Source organism: Peromyscus maniculatus, chromosome 9 (genome assembly GCF_049852395.1).
Source record: "Peromyscus maniculatus bairdii isolate BWxNUB_F1_BW_parent chromosome 9, HU_Pman_BW_mat_3.1, whole genome shotgun sequence".
Lineage (NCBI taxonomy): Eukaryota > Metazoa > Chordata > Mammalia > Rodentia > Cricetidae > Peromyscus > Peromyscus maniculatus.
Genome location: NC_134860.1, coordinates 30,110,205 through 30,117,799, shown reverse-complemented (window position 1 = coordinate 30,117,799; position 7,595 = coordinate 30,110,205). Strand labels below are relative to the sequence as shown.

At 39.9% G+C, this 7,595-nt stretch overlaps 1 non-coding gene across 1 annotated transcript; it reads right to left on the bottom strand.

Annotated features, from left to right (window-relative positions):
- Positions 1–5,220: 5,220 nt before the first annotated feature.
- On the bottom strand, positions 5,221–5,327 carry LOC121832500 (U6 spliceosomal RNA). The gene has a single exon (XR_006076144.1). It is a non-coding gene; the product is annotated as a U6 spliceosomal RNA (small nuclear RNA).
- Between the last annotated feature and the right edge of the window lie 2,268 nt (positions 5,328–7,595).

Below are 7,595 nucleotides of genomic sequence, written 5' to 3'. Positions count from 1 at the left end.
TCCAAACATACTGTTTCTCCATACTAGTCTAACCTGCTCTCAGCTCTTTTGAAAGAGGTCTTCTTTTTATTTTATTTTATTTTATTTTTTATTTTAAAATATTATTCAGTTCTACATAATAGTCACAGATTCCCTTGTTCTCTCCCTTCCTGCCTCCCTCCCCTTCCCCCAGCCCACCCCCCATTTCCACCTCTTCCAGATCAAGGTCTCCCCCGAGGACTGGGATCGACCTGATAGACTCAGTCCAGTCAGGTCCAGTCCCTTCCTCCCAGATTGAGCCAAGCATCCCTGCATAAGTCCCAGGTTTCAAACAGCTAACTCATGCAACGAGCTCAGGACCTGGTACCACTGCCTAGATGCCTCCCAAACAGATCAAGCCAATCGACTGTCTCACCTATTCAGAGGGCCTGATCCGGTTGGGGGCCCCTCAGCCTTTGGTTCATAGTTCATGTGTTTCCATTCGTTTGATTATTTGTCCCTGTGCTTTATCCAACCTTGGTTTCAACAATTCTCACTCATATAAACCCTCCTCTTTCTCACTAATTAGAGTCCCAGCGTTCCACCCAGGGCCTAGCTGTGAATGTCTGCATTCAGATTCCTCAGTCCTTGGATGGGGTTTCTGGCCCAACTATTAGGGTGTTTGGCCATCCCATCACCAGAGTAGGTCAGTTCCAGCTGTCTCTCGACCATTGCCAGCAGTCTTTTGTGGGGGTATCTTTGTGGATTTCTGTGGGCCTCTCTAGCACTTTGTTTCTTCCTTTTCTTATGTGGTCTTCATTTACCATGGTCTCCTATTCCTTGTTCTCCCTCTCTGTTCTTGATCCAGCTGGGATCTCCCACTCTCTTTCCCTCGACCCTTGCCCTTCATTGCTCCCACTCATGTCCAGGCTATTCATGTAGATCTCATCCATTTCTCTGTGTCTCTCTTGGGGTCCTGTTTTCCAGGTAGCCTCACTGGTGATGTGAGTAGCAGTCCAGTCATCCTTGTTCCACATCTATCATCCTCCTATGAGTGAGTTCATACCATATTTGTCTTTCTGAGTCTGGGTTACCTCACTCAGGATGATTTTTTCTAGATCTATCCATTTGCCTGCAAACCTCATGATGTCATTGTTTTTCTCTGCTGAGTAGTATTCCATTGTGTATATGTGCCACAATTTATTTATCCATTCTTCAGTTGAAGGGCATCTAGGTTGTTTCCAGGTTTTGGCTATTACAAACAATACTGATATGAACATAGCTGAGCAAGTGCTCTTGTGGTATGATTGAGCATTTCTTGGGTATATGCCCAAGAGTGGTATAGCTGGATCTTGGGGGAGATTGATTCCCAATTTTCTAAGAAAGCGCCATATTGATTTCCAAAGTGGTTGTACAAGCTTGCATTCCCACCAGCAGTGGAGAAGAGTTCCCCTAGTTCCACATCCTCTCCAGCATAAAGTGTCTTCAGTGTTTTTGATCTTAGCCATTCTGACAGGTGTAAGGTGGTATCTCAGAGTTGTTTTGATTTTCATTTCCCTGATGATTAGGGATGTTGAGCAATTCCTTAAATGTATTTCAGCCATTTGAGTTTCCTCTGTTGAGAATTCTCTGTTTAGTTCTAAAGCCCATTTCTTAATTGGACTGTTGGTCATTTTGATGTCTAATTTCTTGAGTTCCTTATATATTCTGGATATCAGTCCTCTGTCAGATGTGGGGTTGGTGAAGATCTTTTCCCATTCTGTAGGCTGTCACTTTGCCTTGTTGACCGTATCCTTTGCTCTACAAAAGCTTCTCAGTTTCAAGAGGTCCTATTGATTGATTGTTTCTCCCAGTGTCTGTGCTACTGGTGCTATATTTAGGAAGTGATCTCCTATGCCAATGCGCTCAAGACTCCTTCCTACTTTCTCTTCTAGCAGGTTCAGAGTAGCTGGATTTATGTTGAGGTCCTTGATCCACTTGGACTTAAGTTTTGTGCACGGTGACAGATATGGATCTATTTGCAGACTTCTACACGTTGATATCCAGTTATGCCAGCACCATTTGTTGAAGATGCTTTCTTTTTTCCATTGTACCCTTTGGCTTCTTTGTCAAAAATTATATGTTCATAGGTGTGTGGGCTAATGTCAGGGTCTTCAATTTGATTCCATTGGTCCACATGTCAGTTTTTATGCCAACACCAAGCTGTTTTTATTACTGTAGCTCTATAGTAGAGCTTGAAGTCAGGGATTGTGATGCCTCCAGAGGTTGTTTTATTGTACAGGATTCTTTTAGCTATCCTGGGTTTGTTGTTTTTCCATATGAAGTTGAGTATTATTCTTTCCAGGTCTGTGAAGAATTGTGTTGGTATTTTGATGGGGATTGCATTGAATCTGTAGATTGCTTTTGGTAAGATTGACATTTTTACTGTTAACCCTGCCTATCCATGAGCATGGGAGATCTTTCCATTTTCTGACATCTTCTTCAATTTCTTTTTTCAGGTACTTAAAGTTCTTGTCACATAGGTCCTTCACTTGCTTGGTTAGTGTTACCGCAAGGTATTTTATGTCATTTGTGGCTATTGTAAAGGGTGATGTATCTCTAATTGCCTTCTCAGCTTCTTTGTCCATTGTATATAGCAGGGCTACTGATTTTTTTTGAGTTGATCTTGTATCCTGCTATGTTGCTGAAGGTGTTTATAAGCTTTATCAGTTCCTGAGTGGAATCTTTGGGGTCACTCAAGTATACAATCATGTCATCTGCAAATAGGGAAAGCTTGAATTCTTCCTTTCCAATTTGTATCCCCTTAATCTCCTTATGTTGTCTTATTGCTCTGGCTAGAACTTCAAGTACTATATTGAATAAGTATGGGGAGAGTGGACAGCCTTGCCTCATTCCTGATTTTAGTGGAATTGCTTTGAGTTTCTCTCCACTTAATTTGATGTTGGCTGTTGGCTTGCTGTAAATTGCGTTTATTATGTTTAGGTATGTTCCCTGTATTCCTGATTGCTCCAAGACTTTTATCATGAAGGGGTGTTGGATTTTGTCAAATGCCTTTTCTGCATCTAGTGAGATGATCATGTGGTTTTTTTCTTTGAGTTTGTTTATATGGTGTATTACATTGATGGACTTTCGTATGTTGAACCACCCTTGCATCCCTGGGATGAAACCTACTTGACCATGGTGGATAATTGTTCTGATGTGTTCTTGGAGTCTGTTTGCAAGTATTTTATTGAGTATTTTTGCATCAGTGTTCATGAGGGGGATCAGTCTGTAGTTCTCTTTCTTTGTTGTATCCTTGTTTGGTTTAGGAATCAGGGTAATTGTAGCCTCATAGAAGGAGTTTGATAATGTTCCTTCTGTTTCTATTATGTGGAACAATTTAGAGAGTATTGGTATTAACTCTTCTTTGAAGATCTGGTAGAATTCTGCACTGAAACCATCTGGTCCTGGGCTTTTTTTGGTTGGGAGACTTTTAATGAGTGTTTCTATTTCCTTAGGGGTTATTGGACTATTTAAATAGTTTATATGGTCTTGATTTAACTTAGGTATGTGGTACCTATCCAGAAAAATGTCCATTTCTTTTAGGTTTTCCAGTTTTGTGGAGTAGAAGTTTTTGAAATATGACCTGATAATTCTCTGGATTTCCTCAATGTCTGCTGTTATGTCCCCCTTTTCATTTCTGATTTTATTGATTTGGATTCTCTCTTTCTGTCTTTTGGTTAGTTTGGATAAGGGTTTGTCTATCTTGTTGATTTTCTCAAAGAACCAACTCTTTGTTTCATTAATTTTTTGTATTATTCTCTTAGTTTCTAATTTATTAATTTTACCTCTCACTTTGATAATTTCCTGGCATCTGTTCTTCCTGGGAGACTTTGCTTCTTCTTCTTCTAGAGCTTTCAGGTGTGCTGTTAAGTCACTAGTGTGAGATTTCTCCAACTTCTTTATGTGGGCATTTAGTGCTATGAATTTCCCTCTTAGCACTGCTTTCATAGTGTCCCATAAGTCCGGGTATGTGGTGTCTTCATTTTCATTGATCTCCAGGAAGTCTTTAATTTCTTTCTTTATTTCTTTCTTAACCCATTGGTGATTCAGTTGAGCATTATTCAGTTTCCATGAGATTGTAGGCTTTCTGTAGTTGTTGTTGAAATCTAACTTTAAAACATGGTGGTCTGATAGAACACAGGAGGTTATTCCAATTGTTTTGTATCTGTTGAGATTTGCTTTGTGGCCAAAGTATGTGGTCGATTTTAGAGAAAGTTCCATGAGGTGCTGAGAAGAAGGTATATTCTTTCTTGTTAGGATGGAATGTTCTGTAGATATCTACTAGGTCCAATTGGGTCATGACATCAGTTAAGTCCTTTATTTCTCTGTTAAGTTTCGATTTGGGAGATCTGTCCAGTGGTGAAAGTGGGATGTTGAGATCCCCCACTATTAATGTGTGGGGTTTAATATGTGGTTTAAGCTTTAGTAATGTTTCTTTTACATATGTGGGTGCCTTTGTGTTTGGGGCATAAATGTTCAGAATTGAAACTTCATCTTGGTGGATCTTTCCTGTGATGAGTATGTAATGCCCTTCTTGATCTCTTTTGATTGATTTTAGTTTGAAGTCTCTTTTGTTGAATATCAGGATGGCTACATCCGCTTGTTTCTTAAGACCATTTGATTGGAAAGTCTTTTCCCAGCCTTTTATTCTTAGGTAGTGTCTGTCTTTGAATTTGAGATGTGTTTCTTGTATGCAGCAGAAAGATGGGTCCTGCTTTCATATCCATTCTGTAAGGCTATGTCTTTTTATAGGTGAATTAAGTCTGTTGATATTAAGGGATATTAACGACCAGTGATTGTTCATCCCTGTTATTTTTGGTGGTAGTGTGTGTGTACTTCTCTTCTTTGGGGTTTACTGCTGTGGCTTTATCTATTGCCTGTGTTTTCGAGTGTGTAACTGACTTCCTTCGGTTGGAATTTTCCTTCTAGTGCTTTCCGTAGGGCTGGGTTTGTGGATAGGTATTGTTTAAATCTGGCTTTGTCTTGGAATGTCTTGTTCCTTCCGTCTATGATGATTGAAAGTTTTGCTGGGTATATTAGTCTGGGCTGACATCCATTGTCTCTTAGTTTCTGCATTACATCTGTCCAGGTCCTTCTGGTTTTCAAAGTTTCCATTGAGAAATCGGGTGTTATTCTGATGGGTTTACCTTTATAGGTCACTTGGCCTTTTTCCTTTGCTGCTCTTAATATTCTTTCTTTATTCTGTACATTTAGTTATTTAAAAATATGGAATGCTTCACAAATTTGCCTGTCATCCTTGCGCAGGGGCCATGCTAATTTTCTCTGTATCGTTCCAACTTTAGTATATGTGCTTCTGAAGCGAGCACAGGAAGATGTCTTCTTTTTAACAATGGGGTTTCTCCTAGAAGCACCTGTTTTCCTACCTCACTGTTTTTCCCCATTGCATACCCCATGTCACATCAGACTTCATACACACCTGCATCTGTTTGCTTTCTACATCTTGTCCCTAGAATCTAAGTACTATGGGACTGGAAACTATTATTTCCTGTTATTTCCCCAGTGTCTAGCATTATAGGGTACACCCAAGAAATATTGTGGTTATAAATAAACAACTTCAGTATTCTTCATATGTTTTTTTGAAAATTTTATGAAAGGCATCATATAAAGTATAACCAACTTTAAAAACCTAATAATTTGTTGGCACTTCTCCATATCAAGACTGTTCATCCACACTATTACTCACACCAGTTCCTTGATATTCTGTCTTCGAGATGTGTGGATATTTTTTTGTGGAAGAGAAATTATATTATAGATAAGTGGGAGAACATAGCCAGAGGCAGGGACATCTGGGAGAGTCCAAAGTTGACATGACCAGATTGAGCTGGGCTATATGGGGAGAAGGAATGGCAGAGAGAGAGGGGAGAGAGGAGAACCAGGTGCAGCAACCAGGAGGCCAAAGATACAAAAAGAGCAGGTAACCAAAATGACTGGATATATAGGGAAGAACCTCTGGGGGAAGGGCAGCCCAGTCCCTAGGCTGGAGTGTTCAGGGTGGAGGGTGAGGTATGTAGGCCATACCCTTGAACACATAGGGACTAAGGAGGATACTGGGAGAGCCTGGCTGCCAAAATTAGTTTTGATATGTGAGATAGGCATGTCAGCTGTTTGTCCTGGGTTTGAAACTTAACATCCCAGCATTTCGTTGATAATAAATAAATGATAAGGGGTGATATAATTGTGTCTAAGTACTTCTTGTTGACTTTGGGTCATTGTTGTTGGGGACCCAAAAAGCTGGAATGTTGGCTAAGTCTGGAAAGGGCGTGTTTCACTTGTTGTCCAGGCTCTGCAGGACCTTCTGGGTCTAGGAAAGTGCAAGTAACAGTTGGAGCAGTTTGAAGTCTTTAACTGGAAATATGGTGGAACAGATATATATTAGGTAAAGTTAAAGAGTTTAGGGGGAAACTTTTTTCTTCGGTGTACATTTAAAACTATTAGGTCAATGATCCTGGTAGTTATGGGAGGGGAGTCCCAAGACCAGGGAAGAAATCCCACTCTCTGGAACAGGCAGGTAGGGAAATAGTCTGTTAATTGACAATATTTATCTGGAGTCCATTTGACCTGTGAGGGGTGGATCTAAGTCAGTTCCCTGAAGCTGACAAGAACTTTTTAAGTTTACAAGAAGAAAAAGAGATAAGTTATAGATATGTTATCATTACCATTGTTTGTAATCTGTACTGAAATCTACATTGTATAAAAAGCAGTAGACTCATACGTCTGAGTTATAGTAGAAACTCAGGACCCAAAATGATTCTGGGTTAAAGCATGAACACTCTTTCCTCTGTCCAGAAGAGTGGGTATGTATAGATTAGACAGATGTTTTCAGCACAGTGAGAAGCACTTTAAGTTTATACTTAGAAGACAACTAAAGGAAATTTAAAATCTTGAGCTTGTGACTATGATAATAGTAGTAAGTGCTTAACAGAGCTAGGTTAAGAGCTTATCAGAACTCCTTTGATAAATGTTAAAACTCTGAACTTTTGAAGTCTTAGTGTAACAACAGTATAGTGAGGGAAGGAAAATCTGAGGCATTTTTTATTTTTATATACCTTAAATCATTTTTCCCCAATTATTTACCATGAGACACAGGCCTGGAGGTTGATTTCTGACAGCAGTCATTGTAAAGCAAGTTACCTTAAATAAAGGAATAGTAAAACGTTACTTTGAAACTTGTTTTGTAAGTTTATCTCTTTTTTATGGAGTCTAGTAGCAAGGTAAACACTGTGTCTAGGCCTACGAGTATTTAATAAAGCAAGACCTGAGGCCTGATTTTACATGTGAAGAGAACTGAGAAGGCAGCTGAAGCCGTGGTTGCTGCTGTTGAACTGACAAGGCTATCTCCGTCCTAGTCATCAACACCATCATAGATCTTAGAAGGATAAATTTCACCAGAGTAAAACCAAGCAGCTTGCAAATCTATTAAAGTGACAGGGACTTACCAGTTACTTGGATAATCACCCTAGGTTCCTCTTGGTTGTTGGGGACAGAGGTCCCAGGGCAGCATCAGTTTCAGCTGCCAGGCCCAGAAGATCTGGTAGACTTTACTATGGAGTAGGAACTTGGGGGTAGGGGACTGG